The following is a 16,883-nucleotide window of genomic DNA, read 5'->3' as shown; positions in this document are numbered from 1 at the left end:
CTACCAAAATAACCTGTTGCTGAGTTTGTTGCTTACCATTGTAAGGAAGCTCTCTGACAAAGTTTTGATAGAGTTTTGGATGGGGGAGGGCAATGTTGGGCTATTTATGAGGGTTTTGTAGTTTGGTTTAAGGTAAGTCTTTGTTTGCAGGCTCGACTAAAACTGGGTAATGCATTACGATACGGTTTAGGATTGGTGGACACAGCCAGGCAAGGGTTTTGAGGTGAGGGTTTCAAACAGTGTTGAGAATAAACAGTAAACTTTTATCTCTCTGGGCCATAGTCAAGTTGTGCTGATGAAGATGGTGGAATAGTAAGATCACGTTCACAAAGACGGCCAAATAATAAAGTCACGACCATGCAGACGATAAGCTGTGGGGGTATATGGTCTTGGGTTCACACAATCCAATGGTGAGGACCAGTCTGGAATCCAAGAGGGGAATAATTTGAGGAAGGACAGATAAAGATAATGAAGAAGTAGGACTGACACTGAGTTTACCTAAAATTATGCTCATCCCCAATAGGTGTGGAGGATGGGGGAAGGCAGGAGGTTGACTGACAGTTCCATAATGTGTAACATATTTGTATACATCTGTCTATAGTTTCCTTTACCTGCACTCGTCTTAATTAATTTCTTTTATTGTATACTAAAGTTTTAAATTAAATAATTCATTCTATGTGTTGCTTAAACAATAGAAAGAGCAAACAAATGGACCTGGAGGAGGTGACTATTGATGCTCATTGCCAAATGTAGAAAAATCGATCAAATAGGAGCATGTGAACTTTTTTAATAGGAATGTGTAAACTTTTGTGAATATGACCCTGTGAGGGGATCATCTTGGAAATCCACCCTATTGTTCCCGTTGTATAGTCTTTACAAAACTCCTTCTTTTTAACTATACTCCTTAAATCCTCTTTCTAACAATCTGATTAATGGGGAGTCACATAGATATCAAGAAGGTTTCTTTCGGTCTTGGTAGCTTTTTTATGTCCTTTTATATTATTTTAATTTCAGACCCTCTCTTCAGTTCCTGGGATTTCTTGGAACTCCTAATTTTCACCAGGAAATATTGCCTCAGCTGTGGGTTACTTCTGAGATTTCTCTGAGTGGGGCTCCTAAGAAACAGACTATCTTTTAATGCATCAAGCTTTTAAAAAAAACATAACAAGTTATTTTGGAAAAGCTTGCTTAAAAAATAAAATTTCACCTTGAGCAATATTCAAATGTGAAACACTCCCTCTGAGTAATCTGTGCTGCCTGCCAATTCCTCACCTGGAGTTCTCCAGAGACACTGGATTTTCCCCTTCCCACTTGCTTCCATTACATTTTCAAAGGAAGTCGTTTGTTTTCAATAATGATAGTTCAAGCACATTGGGTAAAGGTTTACTGGTAACTTAGAGTCTGTGTGAAGAGAGATGATGCAGTTAATGGATATTACTTATTGAGCACTTACTCATCCGCTGTGCCGATAGATGATCAGTAATTCCTATAAGTGTTTTCTTATTTTCTGAATCGATATTGAAACTGAGGCTCAGAAAAGTTGTTTGCTCAAGGTCTCAGCGAATAAGTCAGAAGCCAAGCTATGGAGCCATTTCCATTTGACACCAAAGCTCATTTGCACTACTCTGTTACCTCTTATGTTCTCATATTAGTGCTATTTTGAATGACTTGTAGTTGCAGATTTAATAAGAAGAGAAATGAACTCTGTTTATTGTTCTAGTGAGTATTAATTCCCAAACCCTCCCCAGTCCCTCCCGCCCTTTTTTTATCATGCATTTTATTTTACTCATCAGTTGATACAGTCATTTCATATTCTTTTTTTTCCTGTACATTTACTTATTTATTTTTACCCCATATTTCCTTCTGGGCTTCTTTATAAGTGAGTAAATGGCTACTTATTTGTACAAATGTGGCTATGTGGAAGGGATCGCTGGATGTGAGACTAGAAGAAAATTGGGGTTAGATAACAGGAAAATAAGTATGGGATGCAAATGCTTTCCTGTAACTGTCAGTACTTTTCTAGATCCTGAAGTTAGGCAAGCCCACACGTTGTTCCAGTTGTTAACACCTCTGTTCATGGTTGTCATAATCTGCAAACCTTGGCTTTGTTCAGTATGGTGACTTAACACATAGATTTGCACATGTCCATTTATTTAACAATGGCTATTTGTACCTGGTGGATCTCTAAAACCTAAGTGCATATTATATTTTAATATTTTCAACAGAAAAAAAAATACAAGTCACTAAACATGATTGTTTGCTAATCTGGAGACTTTGGGAAAAATCTATCCAAGTTTTCAAAGCCTCATTTTGTAGGAAGGTATGGGAGACAGGTGAAGGCAGCTGAGCAAACACTTCAGTCAAAGAATACCAGTTATGAAATGGAAAGCGAGTCTCATGAATGCTTGAGCCCTGCCCTGCTTCTCACATTTATTGAGCACCTACTGCATTCAAGGTATTCTGCTGTGAACTGAGCATGGGAAGCTGAACATTATGTGGATTTTATCCTCACTGAGATGGTCACTGGGAAATGACATTGTACTTTGGCTCTTTGTCTTGAAGGATTCAGTCAAGAGACAGTTTTTACAGCATGGGACAGTAAGAAGTTGATTAGTAAAAGCAAGTACACTGAGATATGGAGTGTGCTGACCCAAGAGAGGGAATCAGCCTCTCTTTACGTCATGTGAGGGTTTTTATCTCTGTGGGTAGATTTGTCTCCCCCCTCCCTCCCTGTTATTTTTCTGTTTCTCTGCTGAGGTGTCCTGGCCTCTTCTTTGGTTCTGAAGGTTTCCTCTCAGAGCGTAAGCGTGAACCTGCTAATTTCCCATGATTTATTTGAGAAACTCATTAAAAATGGTCCTGAGAAGCAGGATGTATGTTCTGATAAGCAGGATGGTTTCTCTCTCTCTAGCTTCTAACAACACATTCCTTTGATTTAGAAGCTGTGTCAGCCTGGAATCCTGCTGGGCTAGTGAGGCATTGGTGCCCTAAGTGAGGGCAGCCGCAAGGCATCTGGACCCAAGTAGGAGCTGCAGCAAGTGGCTTTCTAACCAGAGCTAGGTCTCTCCTTCTCCTGCTCATTTCTATCTATCCACCTATCCTATCAAGATCACAAGTTAGGCTCCAGCATTAATTTTCAATCATTGCAAGCAAGATGGTAAATTCTAGACAGAAAGAGAGGTAGGCATGGAGCTTTGGAGGGATCTGTAGCCAGCATGCTGGGACTCCAGAACCCAACCAGGGACTTCCCGATATGCAGAGCAGAAGAGAGCATACGTTGGTTGTTTGTTCACCTTTACCCTAGTTTCCTGTCTTCTAGTCCAGAGGTAGGTAAACAGGTAGGAGGTAGGTAGGGGCCAACAGGGTTTGTTGACTGCTTCAGTTGGAGCTCATTAACACCATTACAAAGGCTTTTCCTCTTGTAACAGTGTTGTGAAATTACTTAATTTCTATCTGCTCTGAAGACTGACTTTACTGTAAAACTTTTAATTAATCGCCAGGAGTAAAGATAATACATTTCATAGTTTACCACCTGGTTATTGAACTTTTTTTTTTTTTCAGTCATTATCTCATTTTGTCTTTCATCTTGTGACCAACGGGGGCTATTTTTGTAATTCACACGTATCAGGTAAAACCAGAAAATGCGACCTGCCAAAACTCATACATTCTGTCAGTAGCATCTCTCATTTAGAATCTGAAAGCTCCTTCCTCTAGACCACATTGCCTTTCTTGAAAAATGTCTCCTGTCCACTAAGAGGTCCAAAGTGGCCACCGGGGCTGTGTGATCAACTCACTGATTGGGGCTCAGAAGAGAGGAGGCATTTTCACTTAAATCCCAAAGGACAGGCGAAGGAGACAGTTGGTCCCATTGGTCTATAGCCTGGATTTCTTAGACCCCCAGGTGAGGGGGCAGCTCTGAGCACTCTGTATTCAGTGCCTTTCTCGGCTAAGCTACTAACTGTTCCTGGTTACCTACCATGTTTCCCCGAAAATGAGACCTAACCAGAAAATAAGCCCTAGCATGATTTTTCAGGATGACCTCCCCTGAACATAAGCCCTAATGCATCTTTTGGAGCAAAAATTAATATAAAACCCGGTATTATATTACATTACATTATATTATATTATATACCTGGTCTTATACTAAAATAAGACCGGATCTTATATTAATTTTGCTCAAAAGACACATTAGAGTTGATTGTCCAGCTAGCAGTTATTTTCGGGGAAACACGGTACCTGGTCGTTTTCTTCCTTTAATTTATTTGACCTGATCTGTGTGATTACATTTCTCCTGTGACTGGGCATGTTGGTAACATATTGCCATCTTGTGTGGTTATGCCTGCCACAGCTCTTGCTTTAAATCATATATACATATTTCTTATATCTATATCACATATAAGTTTTAACTTATAATAGCTTAATATAAACATATTTCAATATATTTTTCTTAATTGAACAATTATTGAACACTGATGTGCAATATTTTATGCTATGCCCTGGACATACAAAGATGAATATAACAAAGTTGAAGTCCTCTTGAAGTTCAGGCATAGCTTATTACAAAAGATTGCCTATTGGAGAAATTGGAGATAAATAAAACATATCACCCATATTACCACAACCCATAGATAACAGTTGTTCAGATTTGGGCCTGTAGGTCTTTGTCAATATTAGAGCACCTCCAAAAGAAGATGATGTTATGCATTCATTTGGTGATTGGTAATTTGCTCTTTTCCGACAGAAAAGATTAAGGAGCATCTCTCCATTTGATAGCCGGCTACATCATGGGGATTGATGACAAGGATTACTTTGTATAGATATTCTGTAATTTGTTAGGCAAGCCCCACATTTTAGCTAGTCGGGTTGTTTAAAGAAGAAAACAACTTTTGCTGTTACGAACTTCTATGTTTCAAGCATTCCCTTAGTCATCCTTTTCATGTAGCCATGTTTATTCTCTTCGAATACATTCCTTAAAGTTCAATGGGAGGATCACAGTTATGCATATTCTTAGGCTTTGGTTATTGGTACTAAACAGCCCTCCAGAAGCCCTGCTGGAACCTTCGAATACTTGTGTAGAATACTTCCCTGTAATGGGACTAGGAAGTCATGGTTTGTGGGAGGTGGCCTTATAGTCAATCTTGGTGTAGAGAACGTGTGTTTGTGTGTGCAGTACCATGGGTTGCACTGAGTGGTAACCTTTGGGGAAAAAAATCTAATGATTAAATAAAATATAAATGTATTAGTTTGAATAATATACTGTTACTTCCATCTATCCATGTATAAAGTTTCATTACTCATCTCTCCCTCAAAAACACATTCTTCTCTCCCTTCTCTTCCCTTTCTTCCTCTCACTTTCCCTCCTTTCCTTCTATCCATTTTGTATACATACATTTTTCTGCCAGATATCTCACAATCAAAGCATGATCTTTACTCGCAAGCAGCTCACGATTTAGTGAGAGAGGTGGATAAATAAATAAAGACCACAAAACTGAAGAATAAATATTGTCACAGAGGAAAAGCACTGAGTGTATTTGCCCACACAGGAGAGGGACCTGACTAATTGGGAAAAGTTTGTCTTTTACGGTCTTCTTGTTCTCCCAATATACTAAAAACTTGACTCCTTAATCTCTCTCAACCCCCATATTCAGCAATTGTTATGTCCTCCTGATCTTGCTCTCCAATATCTCCTTTAAAACATTTTCATACTATGTTCCTTCCTTTCCATTTCCAGTGCAATCACCCTCAGTCAGACCTTTATCACGTTGGCCAGGACTATTCCAACAACATTCTAACTGATGTACCAAGTTCAAGTTTCCTGGCCTTCTCCAAACTATTTTGTTTATTGCTATCAGTGTAACCTGCCTATACCACTACTTTGAAAATTTCATTACCCTGGTCAAAAACTTTCAAAAGATTTCTAAGACTTACAGCAGAAAATCCATTTTCTTCACTTGATCATTAAGATCAAATAATCTACTTTTCCATCCTTATTTCTTCCACTTCTCTCCCACAACCTCCTTTTTTACTTAACTTCTTTCATTCAGATTCTGTGGACTCTGATTTAAAAGAGCTGCTGTTTAGACAATTCGAGAACGTCCTTGATTAGACTTTATGTAAATAACATCTCATAATATTGACATGAACTAGGTCATGTGTTTCTCTCCTACTCTTCCACATTTTAATTCAATAGCCAGAGCCTAAGACATTTAACTGGAATCCAGATAAGCTCTTTTGCCATTTCTTCATCCTTTCCTCCTGCAAAGAAATTCTAGGGAGAGAAACACCTCTTCCTTTTTCTGTACTAGGCTACATAAATCTTTTTATCATGTAACCCAATTTCCCAAGAATCTTTTTGTAGAAAATTATGGTGAGCTGGGCAGAAGGGAAGTAGGAAGGAGAAACATATGCGACATGTAGAGTGAGTGTGATTTTGCCTGGCCCCACCCACCATTTCTCATTCTCACATACCTGGCAGATACAATTATTGCAGCAAGTATGGATAGATAGTTAAAATAACTCTTGGAGAGACTGGGCTCAAGCCTAGATGGTTTGTAAATTTAGCTTTTATTTAATTTTTAAAATATCTAATACTTTATATCTTCCACATTTATAAGGTACAAGTACCTGTGCAAAAAAAAAGTTTCCCTCTGACATTTGTGCCCTATCCATCCATTTTCCTTCAGGGGAAATATTATTAGTATAGTATGTTTTTTGACTGTCCACTCAGAGATATTCTATGCATATACAAATGACTAGAATTACCTCCTACCATTTTTATGCCCATGCGAATACACTGTACACTTTATTCTGCACTTTACTTTTTTTCACTTATCATGTTTCCCCAAAAATAAGACCTAGCCTCACCATCAGCTCTAATGCGTCTTTTCAAGCAAAAATTAATATAAGATCTGGTATTGTATTATTATATTATATTACATTATTTATCAGATACGATATGATATGATATATTATATTACAAAGACCCGCTCTTATATTATAGTAAAATAAGACTGGGTCTTATATTAATTTTTGCTCCAAAAGACGCATTTGAGCTGATTGTCCAGCTAGGTCTTATTTTCAGGGAAACATGGTATTAACTTTGTGTAGACCATTATTCCAGATCTCATAAAGAACTCATCTTCAACTTTTATTTTAAATAGCTAAGTAGTGTTACATTGTTTGAGTGAATTATTTATCTAACCAGGCATCTATTGATGGACACTTAAATGGTTTCAAATCTTTTGTCCTGGTAAAAAATGCTACGATATAATAGTTTTGAACATAAGTTGTTTCACTTATGTGGTAGTATATCTGTGAAGGATAAATTCTAAGAAGGTGAAAGGATGTGTATGTGTGTAATTTTGACATATATTGCTAAATCGTTCTAAGAAATTGCATCAATTTGCACTCCCACCAGTAATTATGAAAGGGCCTATTTCCACACAATCTTGTCAATGAAGTTTGATTAAACTTTTTGATATACACCAATTTGATAGGTAAAAAATAATATCTCACTCACTGCAGTTTTAATTTTCAGTGATCATATTATGAGTACACGGGGGCATATGTCAAATGTAAAATAATTATTTGCCTTTCCTCTTCTCGGAACTCTGTGTTCATATTCCTTTCCGATTAATGGTCTTTTTTTTCTTATTGGCAGTAGTTCTTATTTATTAGGGAAATTTGTTCTTTGTATGATGCACACAACGTTTGGATCTAAATTTCATGTTCCCACCACAATTTAAAGAAATAAAACTCTTTTGCCTTATTTATCTATTTCCATGTAATGATACTCCCTTTTGTTTCTGAACCCATAAAGTTATTTCTTCCCTGTAATTAATTTACAACGTTGATGAATTTTAACTTCCCTCTAATGTTCCTTACTTCTGAAGCATCCTTAGGATACCATCCAAAATTCTACCAATAGTAATCTTACTGCTAAGAGTACTCCTTCCTACCAAGAGGCATTTCCCTTTTCTGAAAAATTTTACCCAAATATCTAGAAGCAAATTAACTTCTAAATTTTAGAATTTCACAGTACCTTAGATCTGTATTCGAATTAAGCATTTTGGGCACCCAGATTTTTCTGGATGTGTCATCCAGAGCTGAGCTCATTTCCCTGAGTTCACTTCTTATACCTAACCCACGGCAATTGTGCCCTGAATTTATCTCCCCAGGATAGCTTAACCCCCCCCCAACCCCTGCCTTGTCTGCTGATACATTGGGTCTGTCCCAGAAAGAAATTACTGCAACACTCTTTCCCATGCCCTCCTTGTCTGCGGATGAATTTCAGTGGATTATGGTCAGCTAAACACAAATTCTGAAAATATAAAGGACAGCTTGTAGTTGACAAACCCTTTGTTTTCAAGTTATTCATGTGGCTTTTCAGCCATAACACAAAGCTCTCTTTGTCTTTGAAAACAGAAAGAACCTCTTGACTCACCAAGTATTTAAATCTACTCAATATGATGGGTAGGCTAACGTGTGAATCCTGGCCGGTGCAAAGGGATAGCTGTGAAAAACGTCTTCTCACATCATATATGCTACTAAATATGCAACCACAAATAGGTGTTAGGTAAAAGATTGAGAGGATTTTAAGAATGTTCAAAGATTTACAGTAGGAGTAATGAATAGTTGGGTTGGGAAATTTAGACTGTAAATAAAAGGCATAAGGGCTCATGGTTATTTAGCCTGCAAAAGAGAAGTCTCCAGAGTACTTTAATAATGTGTTTCTGGGTCACAAAATAAACATGGAAAGGGTGGTGCCTAGGAGGTCTTTCTCTGAGGCTAAGGGAAAATGAGCACATAAACTTGAGGGAAAATATAGGTTAGAAGCAAGATACCACTTTGATTGAATATGTTCTTCATGTGAACATAAGGCTGTGTGCTCTTTACATATATCACAGTTTCATAAACCGTTAAGAAAAGAAAAGGCTGATTCTCACCAGTGTGAGGTGGCTTTGGGACAGTCAGAGACTTCGTTTCCTAACTTACAATGAGAATGAGTGTGGCCTATGTCATCCTCTTGCTTTGACTAAATCCTAGCTCCACTGTGTCCTGTCGGGATGACCATGGCAGACCTCTCTCCTAGCCTCATTTCTCACTTCTAAAATAGGGATAATAACAGTACCCACCAAATAGTGTTGCCATGAGAATTAGATGACACAATGTATGTGCCCTTGTTATGATTCGGTTTTGTTTTAAAAGGCCGAACATCCAAATATCAGTGGTCTAAACAAGAGGCAAATTGTTGTTCTCTCATGAATAATTCCCAGGTGAGGTTTAGGGCTGGTGTGATGCTTCCCAGTTCCTAGTATCCAGGGCCTAGCTCACCTGATAGCTCCGCTATGCATGACTTCCATTCCTAAACATCCATCTTTTCTAGCCATCTAGTCGTCTGCATTGTAGCCAGACAACAAGGACACGTGTTCTCTCTTTCTTGAGAATACTTCCTGGAATTGGACGTCTATTCCCATGGCCACAAACGGGGTGGGAAACATAATTTAAATTTCCAATAGCTGTATCTTCAGAGATGAAAAGAAAAAATGTCAGCTGGTGTTGAAATTGGTTATCTGTTGAATTCATGCACGCTTTATCTTATTCAGGTTCTTCCACTTCCCAGCCATTCAAACAGGCACAGCCAAAAGCTAATAATTCTACTCAAGGAAACACTAAATTATTTCCTTTTTGAATGATGGCCAGTCCTTTTCTTGATAATAAAAAAAAATGTCTTCCATTCTCTGATTTCTCATTCTTTGTTTTTATAAAGAACATTGTGGTGATTGTTTGTTATTATTATTACTATTATTATTATTATTATTATTATTATTATTATTGAGAATCCCGGCCTATCAATAATCAAACAATTAAATGTATAGTGTACACATCGTGTTAAAATGTGCTAGATTACTCTTACATAATTTCATTTAATCCATTCAACAATCCTGTAAAACAATGGTTCTCAGTGGGCACAATTTTGCCCCTGAGGGGACTTTTGACAATGTCTGGAAAGAATTTTGATTTTCCAACCAGGGGATGTACCGACTTGTAGCTAGTAGAGGACAGGGATGCTGATAAACATCCCACAATGCACAGGACAGCTCCTTACAACAAAGAATTATCTGGAGCAAAATGTCAATAATCCTGAGGTTGAGAAACCCTGCTATCAAGTACTGTGACCTCTGTGGTATAGATGATGAAAGCTCAGAGAGGTTAAGTAACTTGACCAAGCTTTTATAGCCTGCAAATGACAGAGCCAGGCCTCGATCCTAGCTCAAAGTTCAAGTTTTCCTCCATGGAGAGGCAAAGAAAATTTCAGTTTAGAGAAGGTGGAGATTAGTAGATGTATACCAAAATTACAAAATTATTTTAAGGGATAATTAAATAAAAACACCTCAGTGTTAAATGGAGTGTTTAGCAAATCTTCTGACCTTCCTGTAATACCTGAAATGAATGCCGAGAGTACTTGATATAGATAAATAAAACTGTAATCATGTCAGAAAAAAGGGGAATCATTTTTTCTTTCATTTAATCACTTTATTTTTTGTTTCTGAAAATGTCAGTGGATGTTAAAGCTTGAAAAAAGACACAGTGATCTGACAAAATTATTCAGGTTTCTGGGATAAAGAATCATCAAAAATGTTCAATCATAGCATCACTAAAAATAGAGACATTGTAATGGGACCAAGATTGATACCAAGAAAGACTTAATATTATAATGATAAACTTCCTGAAATGCTAAACAATCTTTTAAATGAGTTAATTGAAGTTTAGGAAATAAACACAGAGCATTTGGCTCATTAAAAACCAGGACCACCTGCCTACTAGCCTTATTTTAAAGGAACCACTTTACATTTTATTCCTTATTCATCTAAATATAGTGTACGACGGGATATATTTATAATCTTATATGTATTCTCATGTAAGCACTTTACAGAGACTGAACCTAAATATTTTAGACTTTTGTTCGTGAGAAGGAAATAATACTTCCTCTGAACCACATCCATAGTATTTCCACAGTAGAAGCTGGCAGAATATGGCAATGAATATATTTGGAAAGTGAAGTCCAAGTCAGATGTTACTTGGGGGTCAGATGGAATGCTGATATTTCTAACTGCAGGATGGGGAGTAGTTTTGATGATGATGTTTTTAGACAAACGTCTTCAAGTGGAATTCCTTAACCCATCTTCATTTGTTTATGGTGCCCCTACCATGCATTTATAGAACTCCTGGTAACTCATTTTTTTTCAGGGCATTTACCAATATCATTATTTTTGTTTATTACTTGTTTTTTTCTAGGCTGTAAGCTTTGTGAAGACAGGATTTGTGTCTAACTTTATGCCATATTAGATATTGCCTTAATGAATCCCTGAATGTACAGGAGTTTTCTTAGAGAACGTAACATGAAACAACAGAATTTTAATTGGATCTCTGATAGTGCATTACAAATTACTTCAAAATAGTATATGTGCATGGTTAAAAAAAGTAAAATGGGGCTGAAGGATTTACACTATCACCAGATATCACCCTCTAGAAGTTACCGCTTTTACAACTTCAGTTTTTAGTTATTCTGGTGGTTAGCTCCATGTTTCCACATAAATCATGTGTAGTGCTATTTCTTGACTTATCAACCTTGACGCTTTCTAGTGATGGCTTGCTGAGTGATGAGGCTTTGCCTCACACTACTCTTACACTTGTCACCACTCCTCATGTAACTTCCCAAGATAGGGTATATGGAGGTAAATTTGTCAGTGCTTTCAGACTGAAAAATTTTTTATCATTCCCTCCCACGTGATTAATGGTTTGGCTGGTTAGAGAATTCTAAGTTGAAAAAGTTTCCCATAGAAACTTGAAGCCATTGCTCTACTGTTTGGTGTTGATAATAACCACAAACAAACAACAAATTAATGCTTCTCATTATAAGTTTTGTGTACACAACCTTCTTTTCTAAGCCCTCTCTTGAACCTTTTAATATCTTTGAACCTTTGGCGTTCTGAAGTGTGGTTCCTTTTAAATTCATCTTATTGGTAGCAGGCAAACCCTTCCAGATTGCCAGACATGCATCACCTTCCATCTCTGGAGAATTTTCTTGTAATTCTCTCATAATTCCCTCTTCCTCTTTCAATTTCCTAATAATTGGAATTCCTATGTTGATTCTCAAATTTGATTATCTTTTCTTTCATATTTTCTTCTTTGTTTTGTTTTTAACTTCTTGGAGAGTGCCTGTTTATTTTTCAAACTTTCAATTCATTTTTTGATTTGGGAAATCATTCAATTAATTTCCAAAAACACACTCTTGTTTTCTGGTTTTTTTATTTCTATAACACTGCATTCTTGGTCTTTGGATACGATATTTTCAACCTGAAGACACCAAAGTTTTACTTAAACCTCTCTTCTGCTTCCTGAATAATCTTTCTTTGTTGGAGGACAAATTTTCTACTTATCTTGGTCTCTCTCTGTTATATGCAGGTTTCACTCAATTTTCTGGTGATGATTTATTGTCCATTTACATTTAAGGCTGGGAATTACACAGCTGATGGTATGCTCTGTATGTGAAAGTGATTTGTTGCTGCTGGAAGTTTTATATTATAGTGAGAAGGAGGTGAGCTGGCTGCCATTTCTTTTGGCAAATATAAGAAGGGGGCGGTTTACTTTCTAGCACCAGTGTGAAATGCCTGACTACAGGTTATCCTACATAAGATGGGTGTCTGTTTCATATACAGATCTTTAATTAGTCCCCTGTTTTTAGCTTTACTTTCTCCTGCCTTTTCTGCCGCCTACAGCCTCTAATCTGACGCATCTCTAGATTTCTGCTGGTCAAATTGTTTCCCACATTGTAGAAGCCCCTGTTCTCTGATTTTCAGCTACAGCTCTAGCAGATAGCATTCTTGTTCAATTTCCATAGTCCAGGTATATGTTGAAGTACTTGTTTTTGGATTGTTCTCACTCTTCTTTTTTTCTTTTTTCTTTTTTTTAAGATTTTTATTAAAATATAGCTTACATACCTTATATTGGACACCATTGTTATTCAACATTTATATAATATACCTAAAGAAGTGATCAGCATGATAAGTCCAGCAGCCATCTGACACCGTACCATGCTATCACAATGTTATTGACTATATTCCCCATGCTGTACGTCACATCCCCAGGACTTCTTTGTTTTATATCTGGAAATTTGAACCTCTTGTTCCCCTTCACCTTCCCCCTCCTTTTTTTCAATTACAGTTGACATTCAATATTATTTTATATTAATTTCAGGTGTACAGCATAGTGGTTAGACATTTATGTAATTTAAGAAGTGAATCCCCTGACTAATTTAGTACTTACCTGGCACCACACATAGTTATTACCATATTATTGACTATATTCCCTACGCTTCACTTTACATCCGTCTGACTATTTTGTAACGACCAATTTGTACTTCTTAATGCCTCCACCTTTTCACCCTGCCCCCCCAAATCCCTTCCAGCTATCACCCCAATAAATCTAGTACCCATCTGACACCATACATAGTTATTACAATATTATTGACCGTATTCCTTGTGCTACACCCTACATCCCCATGACTACTTTGTAACAACCAATTTGTTCTTCTTAATCCCTTCCTTTTTTTTCACACACCCCCAACCCCCTCCCATCTGGCAACCATCATCAAGATGTTCTCTGTATCTATGAATTTCTTTGTTTTTTTTTTTTGTTTGTTTATTTTGTTCTTTAGATTCCACATATAAGGGAAATCACATTGCCTCTGTCTTTCTCTGTCTGCCATATTTCACGCAGCACAGTACCCTCCAGGTCCATCCATGCCGCTGCAAATGGTGAGAATCCATTCTCTTCCATGGCTGAGCAATATTCCGTTGTATATATGTACCACCTACTCTTTATCCATTCATCTATTGATGGACACCCAGGCTGCCTCCACATCTTGGCCATGGTAAACAATGATACAATGAACATATGGATGCACATATCCCCTTGAAGTAGCGTTTTGGTTTTCTTTAGCCTTTGCTTTGTCTGGTGTAAGTATTGCTACCACAGCTTTTTTTGTTTGTTTCCATTTTCATGAAATATCTTTTTTCCATCTCTTTACTTTCAGTCTCTGTGTGTCTTTCGATCTGAAGTGAGTCTCTTGCTGGCAGCATAGGTAAGGGTCTTGTTTTCTTATCCATTCAGCCACCCTATCTTTTGATTGGAGCATTCAATCCATTTACATTTAAAGTAATTGTTGATAGATATGTAATTATTGCCATTTTATTGTTCATATTATTTACTTATTCATTCATTTAGTCTTAAGGAAGTCCTTCTAACATTCCTTGTAATACTGAGGAACTCGTTTAGCTTTTTCTTGTCTAGAAGCTCTTTATCTGTCCTTTAATTCTAAATAGTTTTGCTGGGTAATCTTGTTTGTAGGTCCTTGTTTCTCATCACTTTGAAGATTTCCTGTCAATACCATCTGACCTGCAAAGTTTCTGTTGAGAAATCAGCTGACAGTCTTTTTTTTTTTTTTTTTTTTTAAGGAGGGCGCAACTCACAGTGGTCCATGTGGGATCGAATTGGCAACCTTGGTGTTATTAGCACCATGCTCTAACCAACTGAGCTAACCTGGCAACCCCAGTTGATAGTCTTACAGGAACGCTCTTTAATGTAAGTAACTGCTTTTCTCTTACTGCTTTTAAGATTCTCTTTTTGTCTTTAACCTTTGGTATTTTAATTATGATGTGTCTTGGTCTGGCCTTCTTTGCATTCATCTTATTTGGGACTCTCTGTGCTTCCTGGGCTTTTGTATCTATTTCCTTTGCCAGGTTAGGGAAATTTTCAGTCATTGTTTCTTCAAATAGGTTTTAAATTCCTTGCTGTCTCTCTTCTCCTTCTAGTACCTCTATGACGTGAATACTGTTATGCTTGATGTTGTCTCAGAGGCCCCATACACTATCCTGATTTAAAAATTTTTTTTTTCTTTTTGCTGTTTTGATTGGGTGTTTTCTGCTATCTTATCTTCTAAATCACTGATTTGATTCTCTGCTTCATCTAATTTACTGTTAATTCCCTCTAATGTATTCTTCATTTCAGTTATTAGTTTGACTTCTAACTGGTTTTTATGTTTTCTATCTCCATTTTTTTATGTTTCCTGTCTCTTTGTTGAAGTTCTCCCTGAGATCACTGAGCATCCTTATAACCAGTGTTTTGAACTCTGAGTTTGGTAAATTGCTCTTCTCCCTTTTGTGTAGCTCTTTTTCTGGTGCTTTGTTCTGTTCTCTCATTTGGGACATGTTTCTCTATGTCCCCACTTTGGCTGCCTCCCTGTGCTTGTTTCTGTGTATTATGGAGGGAGGGCTGCTATGCCCAGTCTTAATAGAGTGGCCTTAAGTACTAGGTGTCCTATGGGATCTAGTGGAACAGTCTCCCTGGTCACCAGAGCCGGACGCTCTAGGTGTATCCCTTGTGTGGGTTGTGTGTGTTCTTCTGTTGTAGTTAAGTCTTGAGTGCTGTTTGCACATCAGTGAGAGGGGTTGACTCTCAGGCTGACTGCTTGTGAGAACTGGCTCTGACTACATTGGAGGGGCTGTTGTGCAGGGGCTGACCCTATAGAGCAGGATTAGCTTTAGGGGGGCTCTAGTGCCTGTCTTTTGGGTGTGTCATCCTTGGAGGTGGCTGGGTGATGCTCCGGTCCAGTCCAAAACTGAACACTGTGCCTGTCAGCCCAGAGCCTTCTAGGAGGGAACCCACTGCAGGCCAAGTTCAGCCCTGCCTGGGGCCACCTGGCAGGAGCCACAAAGCAATCCAGAGATGGCCACTGCCCCCGCTTAGAGGTGCCTGGAGGTGCCCTGAGAGGCCAAGCTATGATCCAAGGCCAGCTGTCACTAGTGCTGGGCTTGGGGCTGCTCAGCCACAGGTATGGTGCATGCCGAAGCCCAATGCTGCTTGTTTGAGTTTTGTGAAACTTTGAGAGATTTTAGGAAAGTCCGCTGCATGAGCCAAGGCAGGCCATTTATATGGAAAAGCCACTGGAAATGACTTGGGTGTGCTTAAAAGTTGGGTGAAGTGTGATCTCAGGGACTCATGGGGCCAGGTAGATGAAAGGTGATAGCCAATCTAATGGAGACTCAGATATGACATCTGCATGCAGGGAAGAGGAGAGCTCAACAAGGAAACACTGGCTTCTAACAGCTCCCTTGTGCAGGAGAAAGCTGCCCTTCCAGCCTTCATCCTGAAGCAGACAACTCAATTTCTCCCCCCAACCCCTTCTATGTCCCTGTTGCCTCTCCAGCTGCTGTCCCAGTGCTGGAGCTCAGAGCCAGTGATTCTGTTGCTGAGTAAATCTGTGTGGGGACTTACTCAGGAGGAGCACCTGGAACTCCAGCCACCCTCCATCTCACTCAGCCACAATCTCTGCTGGTTTTCACAACCAGAAATTATGGCTACTTTTCTCCCTGGCACTGAAACCCTGAGCTGGAACCCCTCACTCTTCAGGGGAACTCCACAGCCGAGATGTCCCTCTTGATTTTTTTTTTTTTTTTACAGGACTTTATTGGGGAACAGTATGTACTTCCAGGACTTTTTTTCCAAGTCAAGTTGTTGTCCTTTCAGTCTTAGTTGTGGAGGGCGCAGCTCAGCTCCAGGTCCAGTTGCCCGTTGCTAGTTGCAGGGGGTGGAGCCCACCATCCCTTGCGGGACTCAAGGAGTTGAACTGGCAACCTTGTGGTTAAGAGCCCACTGGCCCATGTGGGAATCGAACCGGCAGCCTTTGGAGTTAGGAGCACAGAGCTCCAACCGCCTGAGCCACCAGGCCGGCCCACACCCTCCTGATTTTTAATGGCCATATGTGGATGCGGGACCAGCCCCTTCCATGTCTCTGGCCCTCCTACCAGTCTCAAGGTGGC

The sequence above is a fragment of the Rhinolophus ferrumequinum genome, chromosome 26 (assembly GCF_004115265.2).
Source record: "Rhinolophus ferrumequinum isolate MPI-CBG mRhiFer1 chromosome 26, mRhiFer1_v1.p, whole genome shotgun sequence".
Classification (NCBI taxonomy): Eukaryota; Metazoa; Chordata; class Mammalia; order Chiroptera; family Rhinolophidae; genus Rhinolophus; species Rhinolophus ferrumequinum.
The sequence above is the reverse complement of the archived record's forward strand: the minus strand, read 5'-3'. Positions refer to the sequence as shown.